Raw genomic sequence first — 10,925 nt, 5'->3', positions numbered from 1 at the left:
AAAAATCTAACTATTGGCCATTATCGTTATGAATAATCGGTATCGGCTGAGAAATTTAGCATCGGCGCATCTCTAGTCTGTCAAATATGCTCTGAAGTATATTTTCACCGTTTTTTTAAGTTGGACTCTGTAGTTTAATGAAACGCAACAGGACTTAATGTTGTGCCAAAGAAGACTCATTACCCGTGGTAAAATCAACAACCTTGAGTGACTCGTTTGTACTTTCATAAAATGGCAGTAACACCAGGAAAGTTTTCAAGTCGGTATTTGGAGAAAATGTGTAAAAACATGTCTGGCTGATATGAGACACAATCTACAGGATACCTGCGATATTCAACCTAAGCCTGATGCATGAATTATTCAGCTGTGTATACATATCAAAGAATCAGATGTTGCAGATATGAATAATTCAACACATTTTCATGTTTCGTTTGAAATACTTGATGCACCAAAAGCAACTAGAATGCTGTTAAACTAAGGGATCGCAATATTGGACCACAAACAGAAACAGCGGTGCATCATACTTGTATGAGTATCGATCACTTATCCAGCACTAATGTAGCGTGTGCATGCATGTCTTTTGAACTCATTACCCACCACCCATTTCTCAGGAAATTATATTCCTCTGAAAACACTTTAAAAGATATTTTGAACACTGAATCAATTGTAAAGCAAACCTTGTGTATATAGTCAAAAAAAGTTGGGCTATTTTTTTATTTTTTTTACCCAACCGTTGGGTTACACATATTGGGTCACTATGTTTGGTTGTTTTCCAAAAATGTTGGGTCATTTTTAACATCGATGATATTTCTAGTAATAACCCTATAACGCATGTTGTATGTACACTTGCGTATTTTGAATTTATGCACACAATTATGTATATTATTTACATTAAATTCTGGACTCTCCAATATTTAGTTTATAATTTAAAAATATATTTAGGACATTTTTATAGTTTTATACAAATAAATCTGTGTTTGAAAAACAAAGTGTATTTTATTTATTAAAATAATGTCATAAATAAAAATAAAGTTAACCTAACTGTTGGGTTACTCTTCACCCAACTGGCTTTTAACCCAATGCATTGGGTTAAAATAACCCACAAGTTGGGAAGGTGCTATATCACCCCATAGTTGGGTTACTCGTAGGGTTATTTTTAACCCAACATTATAAAGTGCTTTGAATAGCTCCTTTTTTGTGTGTGTATATTTTACCTTGTTAGGAAGCTGGCATTTAAAACACCAAACCCATTTCACCACTAGAGCGCGCCACGACCCTAAAGTACAGCTTTCGCATTGTTTTATCTCTCTGTTGATGATTATTTTTTCCTCGTTCTGTTGACCTCTATATATTTGGGGCTGTTTTCTGCAACGCCTCTGAAAACTGTAATATTATGTTCTTTGCACAGCCAGCGATAGAAAGGATAGATCAACAGCTGGTCTCGGCTGTTCCAGAGGAAAGGGTTTCGGTGTGTGTGTGTTTGTTCCAGACCTCTCACACACACTCTTCCCACTGTCTCTCAGTCATTAGTGCGCCTCTGCCTGCAGCAGAAACCCCATCGTCTAGTCCCTCTTTCTCTCGCTTTCTCTTTCATTCTCTCTTTCTTCCACCCACCCACCCCCATCACACAAACGCTGGCCGTCTCCCACACACCCACGATTTCGACACCCACACTGTGCGCTGATAGCCGAAGCGTGTTAAGTACTCTGCACTGGATGACTCTGGCTCATATAAGTAAACAAATCATCGGAGGAGCGTGTGCTATTCATCACTGCATGCCTGGCATGAAGTAGATCAAATGTTAAACACGAACATCATGCACTATAACAAACCCTTCCTACTGTTGGGGTATCATCGTTTAGTATCGTTGTTGTACTGTGGTAACGTGTCCAATTGCCATAGTACTATTGTAGTAGTCGACATCATAATTTGTACCATGATATTGCTAAAAATGTATCTCAACCCCTCTTAATCTCTCAAAAAGGGCCAATTTGTTTTTTTATTGATTTATTTCAATGAAATGAATGTACTATATTACTATATTTTAGTTCGATAATGTTTTTTATTTAATATTTTGTATTTTTAGGGGATTTTATGGTACTAAATTATATTTATGCTGTAGGTATAATCCATTTATTCACTTTTTGAGCATAGACCTCGAAATGAAGTTTCCAACTTAAACTGTGGTAAATCTTGAATGCTTGGAGCATAGACTGAAGTTTGGTCTCTTTTTAAAGACGACACTTGGCTGAGTGTGAAAAAAAGTTGACAAAAATGAACAAAAAAAAAAACTAGAAAATTTCCCAAAGATGATTTACTCTAAAACTGCAAGAAAATCAAAGCCATACATCTAAACAAGTTGTGCTCCAAATATGAGCTTGAGATCTCAAAAAATGAGCTTTCGGTGATATTTAGTTTGGCCGCAGTACCAAACGCTTCCACCAGAGGAAATTTGTTTCCCATTCATTTCCAATGCACTTATTTTTGACTGAGGAGCACAAGTGTGACTTTTTTTCAGGACCATTTAACCATTTCAAATCATAGCAAAGCCTTTACCAAGTTTCATACCATTTCGATGAAGTAAAAAATTATAATAAAATAAAACGTAAAATGTGTCAAAAATGACCGAAGAACACCAGAGGGTTAATATTAAATTTTTTGATGAATTATGACAGATAACAATATTTTTGAAACCTTTATCCAAATAGTGAATGGTTCACAAACAGAAAGCATGTAGAACACAGTAAGTGAGCGCGCTGAATGAAAACTTGAGCGCTTTGACTGGATGCACCACTGACTAACTCAAACGCCTCTGATTGGCCATTTTGTTCACGCACGTAACAGACTTGCATGTGATTGGCTGCAAAACCACATAGTAAACAGAAACGTTTGATGCTCTTCAGAGTGATCACGCTAATATGCATTTGAAAGCAATGGTTGGCATAGTTCATTGTCAAAAAGTGGAGTGAAATTGGCTTAATCTCTTTATAAGCATAACTTTTAACATTATCATGATTCACATGATATTCCCTAATTTTATATCATCAGAAAAGATATAAGGATAATCTCGCTAATTTTCGACGCATCACCCAGCCCTAGTGGATTACGGTGTTATAAAGAGTTAATCCACTGTGCTTGTGTTTGTTTTGAGTGCACATCCAATGTCCAATTACTTGTTAATGCCAGCTGAAGCAAAAGAACATCACAGGCTTGTTGTTGACTGTCTTGCCTCAAATTGCATTGAAAGTCCAGCCGAATGCTATTGTGTTGTCACATTTCTATGTCCAGTTTGAACGCCCACCAACCAACTGATAGCACCCCCACTGCGAGTGAGAATGGGGCATCTTTCACCTGCTGTTTATCAACAAAACAACACAACAATACACCCCTTTACAGTCCTATTCATTATTCTGCCCTCTTCCATTTCATCCGGTGCTCTCTAACCTCAAGCGCTGTTGACAACTTACAGTTAATTATGTATCTGCTCAATAAAGGTCATCCACTAGGCATTTTTCACACAATCATTGCATTTTTTATTTTTATGCATTTGGCCTTCAAATATCCTGAGAAGAGCATTTTCGCTGCCAAGTCTGCTCTCACAGATTGCATTTTGTCCCCAAAGGTCCAATTTCAGGCATCTTTTAAAGGCTCAATATAGAAAAATGTCTTCCAAATCTGAATATAAACTTAAACTGATAATCTCGCAAAAGAGGAATGGGACTTAATCTTAAGGTAAATGCATAAAAATGCATTGGTTATTCAAGCGTTTGCACACTATCCAGTCTCTCAAGACCATTTTAAAATTCAGTGTGGCAGCATGGTGCTATAAATAACTGGGCTTGGGAGCATGGGGCGAATCGTGCCGTTGTCACCGCGGACAGGTCTCCTGTTGAGAAAGTTTGGTGTTGACACACTACACAACAGCAGGCTAACCCTTTTCTCCTACAATCACAGCATGTCCTTGGATCTTCCTGCTGTGGTAAGAACTCTTAAACGAATCCCCATGACCTAGATTCATATTTCCTTCATTTCCGTTGTGTTCTTGAGCGCGCACTTGACCACGTTTCGCTCCGTTGCGCAGTAAAGCCGGCATCGTCCTCGTCTTCACCTTGTAGGCAGGAATCAAGTCTTACGTTTTTCAACCTCTAGAGACTGAATCTGTATGACAGAGGTTACGTCTTAATGATGAAGTAAAGGAACTCTGATTTTTGTTTCAACAGGTTTTGCTGGTACACTGCAGTAACAACTTTACTGTACTTTTCTTTTAGAAGTCTCTTGCTTACCTTCAATTACATTAGGACCCGGAGGGTGTCCATATGAAGGCCTGGTCTGAAAATAATGCATAAATAATGTCTGTTTTCAAACAGCTTTATTCCCATTGGTTGGACTCAACAAACTCATTCACTGACGCAGAAACACAGCAACCTAATGGACATTTTTGTCTTTTTCAGTTTAGGCTTTTTGATCATTTTGCCTGTGTTAGTGGTGCCAACTGCATACATTTTGGCACAGGTGTGTATTTTTATTGGAATTTTGCTATTTCACCCCCATTTCCTTTAATAAATTGATTTTGCACAAGTAACACAAAATAGTGTCACTCGGGACCTTAAAGACAAAAATGTCCCCATTGAAACCCATTAAAACTGCAATTTTTAATTCCAGGGCCATTTAACTATAAAATCATGCAATCTTTGTTAATAGGCTTTAATTCTGTTGGCAAGGCTTCAAAATTCATACTTGTACTATTTTTTTACAAGATGGTGCCATTTTCTTATGTTTGGCTTATAAAGCAAATACTCGCTTTACAACTGTTTTCTGCTCATGCATATTATTGGGCCAATTGGATCAATTATGCAACGATAATTGTGTGGGTGTGTTGGTATGGATGTCAGAGTGTGGTTGGTGTGTGTGCTTTTAATATTTGAGAGAGAAAAACTCTAAAGCAAATCTCTAATCCAACCATTGTGTGTCCCGGTGGAGTTTTGCTGGCATCTAATAGGGAAGATTTTGTACTTTTCCAAACAAAATCTGACTGAAAGCAAATTTTTTTAGATATCAACCTATTATATATTATTATATATAAAATATATTTTTTTTCTATAAAATGTTGTTCATAAATCATTTATCATAAACTTAAACCTCTTTAACTTTTTTTATTTCAGTTTTTTTTACTTCAATAACAATCTGTCTTCTTTAAAATGAGACCAAACTTAAGTCTGTGCAAATTTTTATGACATGGACATCATTTGTACCTGTTTTTAATTGACGCACAGGGGTTTAGCTGGTTGCAAGAGAGTATTTTAACCAAAAAAATGCATCAGCTTTAAGCTTGCACTCAATAGATGATGACAATAGATTCAATGTTGGGAAAAAATGAAAGTAAACTTGATGATGTGATTTGATCAAAGGCTCTACTTCACCTCAAAGGACTGCACAAGCACTGATCTTCAATATTACTGGGAATGAAAACAGAGCTGAAATATTCTTATCTTTTAACAGACAGTTAAATTAACCTGACAATTGCAACTAATAGAGAACAAAAGAGCCACAGATGAAACTAACTGTCCATCTGTCTAAAGAAAAGACTTTTCTTTTTATTTGTTACAGCAGAGTGTGTGTGGGAGGGTGTGTTGGATGTGTAGACAATCTGGTGCCTGAATAAGTTACCATCATTCATAAACATAAATAAAAGTATAAACAATCTCTTAACATTTGTAAGCACGCGGCCATTTAGTAATAGATTATGTAGACTTTATCCAAAGTGACCTGATGTCCACAGCATACTAATGATAGTGACAATCCTGTGGGGAAAAAACTAATTCTAGTGTAATTTAATATGTTTTGTGTTAGCTTACATCCAAATACAATGTCAAGTAGGGGTGTAACAATATATCGCAATACAAGTGCCGACATGTATTGTGTATAATTCACCCAAAATGAGAAAAAAAATCAATTTTTCTATGTTTTAGTGTCAGTACTGCATTAATCTACTATATATAATGTTGAATATAATGTGTAATAATGCAGTTGGGGAATATTTCTGGGTCCTGATAATGCTCAAACTGAAATTGTAGACTTGCAAAAATCAATTGCCCACTATGAATCTAATCAAGCTTGCATTTTGCCACAGAAAAGACTGCAAACGCGGCGTGACTGAAGAAAATCGAAACCAAACTAACACTCATGTCTGCTCCAGACCTCCAGTGCAAGATAAAATCAATCAAAACATCTTAATCTTGACCAAATGCAATGCATAATGTAGTGGTATGGACACAATGCATCGCGCATTAAGCACAGCAGAGCACGTCTCCCCCTGTGGGGTTTGTTGTGCATGTATGATTTTAAATTGGCACAAACTGTGTCCTTTACTGCCCTATCATGCCTCTGAATTCATCCATCCTCTGTGTGTTAGCCTTAATGACTGTCATGGTGCCTGCTGTGCCGGAAGGTGAACAATAGGGTGAACGCCTGTGACATTCACTGCAAAGGTCTCGCAAAATCTGGGTCATAATCCTGGAGCCGCAGGTGCTTCCGGTAATTAGCTGTGAAAATCTCTGGGATTGCGGAAGGCTAGGAACGAAGAGTTTTCTTATTAGTAATCTGAGAAAGGAGATCTTAGATACCATATGTACCCCCAAAGCCTCAACTAAGGGTACGTTTACACCCAGAGTTTCCGCTAGAAAAAAATGGTGGTTTCGTTTTCCGGACATTTTGATGATATGCCGGTCAAATATCGCCTCTTAATTAGTCAAGTTGAGGAAAACTGGAGGCAGGCTATGTAACTTAAAAAATGACATAATCAGGCCGTATAGAATGCAACATGTTTATTAGCCTAACTTTCAAATAGACGGAAAAAAAAAACATGAACGTCCGATTGGCGTCAATCAACGCCAATTGTTTTTACTATGGTTTCACATTCATAGTTTAACAAACCAATCCCCCTTCCCCACATAAAATATCTGAATAGTAGCCTATTTTTTTTACTCAAGCGAACTTAATTATACACTCTCAGTATGTCTCATTTAGCTGGAAACATTTAAAATGGCCACCGTGAAATGACTCCTTGTCAAATGAGGCTTATTCTCAAATTCAGATTGTGTTAGGGGGGGCGGGATTATTAGGCAATTTTAATCGGACAATTTGACCGGAGAGATTTAATTTTGTCGGACATTTCATTTTTTTTTCGGCCAATGTCCGGCAATTACCGGACAACGGAAACCCTGTTTACACCGTGTCCTAACCAGACGCGATGCTATAAGATTCCAGCGACAAATAATTTGTCTGTCCACACTAGATGCAACGCAACTGCGAGATGCGTCGAAATCAAAACCCACAGCCAATCAGAACAGCGTGTGGGCGGAGTCAGCCAATCAGAACAGCATGTGGGCGGAGCCTCGCAGCACCAGATAGTAATCTCGACGGCACTCGCAAGAAAATGGTAGCTACATAATCAAATTCACAAATATTACACCATTTAAACATTATTCAAATACATAGGCTACTGAGTTACTAAAACAATCTTTGTCAAAGAATACACTTGCTTGTTCACAGTTTGAACGTTCATGTTTCCATTAATTTAATTTCAAGATCTGAGGTGAATTATCCATTGTTGCTTTTACAGCTACAAAGCTGGAGCACTAAATGATATTCAAAGTCACATTACACGCTTTAAACATTAAATAAAGCACATAAACAGTACCTGAGATTATCATCGCCACACTTTGTGTTTGTTTTTCCAGCGCGACGTCGCAGAAAAATAGAAACCGTTTCTAAAACAGAATCGTCGCGTGTCGCCGTCGCGGCTGGTTAGGACAAACACTCTGATTAACATGGAAAAGAGGCATTTTATTGCGCGTCGCGTGTAGTTAGGACACGGTGTTACACGACAACGATGCGCTTAAAATGGAGAATTTTTCCGTGTAAAGATGACACCATTGTCAAAACGATCCCCGTTTACATGGATCCACGAAAAGGGCTAAAAATGCTGTATTCTGCTGTCAGGCCAGTAGATGGCGATGAAACACTATAGACTGAACACGTAATACGCATGTGCATGACGTCAAACGTCTTCAGAGATTCGCATTTTTGTCGTTTACACTGAGACCGTTTTCAAAAACTTGCACTTTGAAACCCGTTTTCAAAGTTTGCGTTTTCAGGCCCAAAAAGCCGGTGTCGTGCAAACGAACGGCCAAAACTCATAAAAAGTTTTACGTTTTTAGTTGAAAGCGGTGCCGTTTAAACAGCGCCTACGGCTCAAGTATATCCAACCACTAAACCAGAAACAGGTTTCTTTTAACTAATCTACTTCTGTTTGGCGACTGTATGCGTTATGTATTCCTCTACACAAGTCATTCACGAACACGTTTCACCACCATTGTCAGCAAACTTCCATGCTCAATTAGCTTCATTTTAACTTATCTACTTCTGAATGTATGCACATATATTACTCTTCCAGAAAAAAACTTAGCTTAACTAGCAAAGCCAGCAAAGCCTTCATGGTAATGTAAGATTTTCCTGCTTTTCCAAGACAAAAGCTGAGATCAAACTCACCCTACAATAAAGCAATAAAACGCACCCTGGACAGAAGATCTCAAAGAAAGAGCACAGGACATCTTCTTGTCCAAACGTTTCTCCTTCCTTCTCTCTGCATCCCCCTCTCCCTCCTCCCTTCCTCTCCCCCTTCCTTTCCTCTCCCCCTGAGTCAAGCCACCAAAAGTTCACTGAGATTGTCTATATACCACATATGATGTATCTTGTGAATCTATAGTTTTTTCCATTTCATGTTTGGTATCATTTTAAATGTCTCAGTGCGATTGGTAAAAAGGTCTTAATTTCATTGCAGTCATTGCTATAATGAGAAAGATTGAAAACTTAGGAGAATCCTGTTCTCCTTTTTGGGTGGTGTCTCTTCAAGATATCTGATAATATAATCTGATATCTGATAATCCCCTCTTCCCCCGAAACCAGTTGTTACTCCCCTGGGGTTCATGAATTGACCCAAAACAACTCTAAAGAATATGTATGCAAGCCTTTTTGTTCTGGTCTGGGTATTTAAGGGGAAGTGGAATAGAAGTCTTTGGGAACCTGTAACCACTAACATCCCCCATGCAGTGCTGTTTCAGTGTTTTCCCGTCAGAACACACTCACACACCACTGCGTGTCTCTGTCAGGAATGCATTTCTTCTCTTGGAGTCATACTTGGAGACATCTGAATGATTCTGAAATCATTAGTTTAGTAGATTATGAGGAGGCTGGTGCTAACGCAGATCTGTGTCCAGGAAAGGTCAAACTAAAGGCGCGTGTATGAATGGAGCAGGAGGCACGTCATCTGAAGACCTTTTGATTTCTGTCTATCACTGATTTAGCAAGTTGTATGGAAGTGGCTAAATAAACTACACTTTTGTGTACGAGAGAGAAGTAGGCAACCGACTTTAGAGGTATTAGCAAACCCTGCATCCACTGACAAGTTTGTGTCCGTGAGATCCACGTAAACCGGGGGCGTGTGACTCTGTGCGGCTTTGGGTCCATATAATGAATTAGTAATTGAAAGTATGGGATACTCAGAATAATCAACGATCTAAATTAAGTCATAATCAATATTTATGATTATTTTCTAATAAGAAACACAATCTAAATTTGATAAGCATTTGAAATTGAAGTCAGATTAAGCGTAGAACTAAAGTAATATTGAAACTAGCTAGTCACGACTGTTTCCTGAAACCATATTGTCGCAAATTGGTCGTTCAACCACGTTGGTTAATGATGTCACGCAGGTGTTGGAGTAATAACTACTTTTAATGAATCTGTTTGAGATCGAATTAACGCTTGATGTTTTGCATCTGAGGACTATTTCCCATTTTTCTTTATTTCCAGATTCAATCATAAGATCGTTCTTGTGTACAAGAGCACGTTCGCACATGCGCGCTTGTTTGCATGACATGCGGACTCAATAAATCCTGATCTTGAGCAAAATAATCAAGCTGACATTCAGTACAATCATATCTTTTATTTAGAATACATACAAATGTCATTTACGTCTTTTAGTTTGTCAGGAGATTTAAAGCGTAGTTCTTGAAGAGTGCGCATGTGCGAACGAGCTCTAGTGCGTCAGAACGAGACTATGATTGAATCTGGAAATAAAGCAAAATAACTGAGAAAAATGGTCCTCAGATGACGTCTGTAATTTATAGCAAAACATCGAACGTTAATTAGATCTCGAACAGATTCATTAACAGTAGTTATTACTCCAACACCTGCGTGACATCATTAACCAACGTGGTTGAGTGACCAATTTTCGACAATACGGTTTCAAGAACAATTTCTCCAACGATGCATCGTATTATGGGAGTGAAGCTGTGAGTTACGTCGTTGTACGGGAAACACACACTCCTGGATATTGGAACAACATCAACCATGTTGATCACCTGCAAATTTAGCTTTTTAGCAATCCTGAAGACATTGATTGGCTTGTTCAGGTGTGTTTGATTAGGGCTGGAGCCAAACTCTACAGGAGAATGGCCCACCAGTCAAGTCACATTTATTTGTATAGCGCTTTTTACAATACATATTGTTTCAAAGCAGCTTTACAGAGATAACAGGAAAATAATGCAACAAAGTTTGTTTCTTGAAGAAAATAGCGTCACAGTTCAGCTTAATGTTTAAAGGAACCGTATGTAAGATTGTGGCCAAAACTGGAACTGCAATCACTTTCAAATGACTGTAGAGCGGTGTATGCTCTTCCCTCCACTTCCCCCTCCCCTGTCCCCTCCCCTGTCCCCTCCCCTGTCCCCTCCCCTGTCCCAATGGCAACAAAGGTGGAAAATGGCGACAGTGGCGAGGAACCAAAACTCCATCAGGTAGCAGACAGAAGTTGCCCATATCTGGTCTTGACCAGCATAAACCAGCTTGGACCAGAACGGAAATTC

Source organism: Leuciscus leuciscus (assembly GCF_965113295.1).
Source record: "Leuciscus leuciscus genome assembly, chromosome: 15".
Taxonomy (NCBI): Eukaryota; Metazoa; Chordata; class Actinopteri; order Cypriniformes; family Leuciscidae; genus Leuciscus; species Leuciscus leuciscus.
This window is presented reverse-complemented; position numbering follows the sequence as displayed.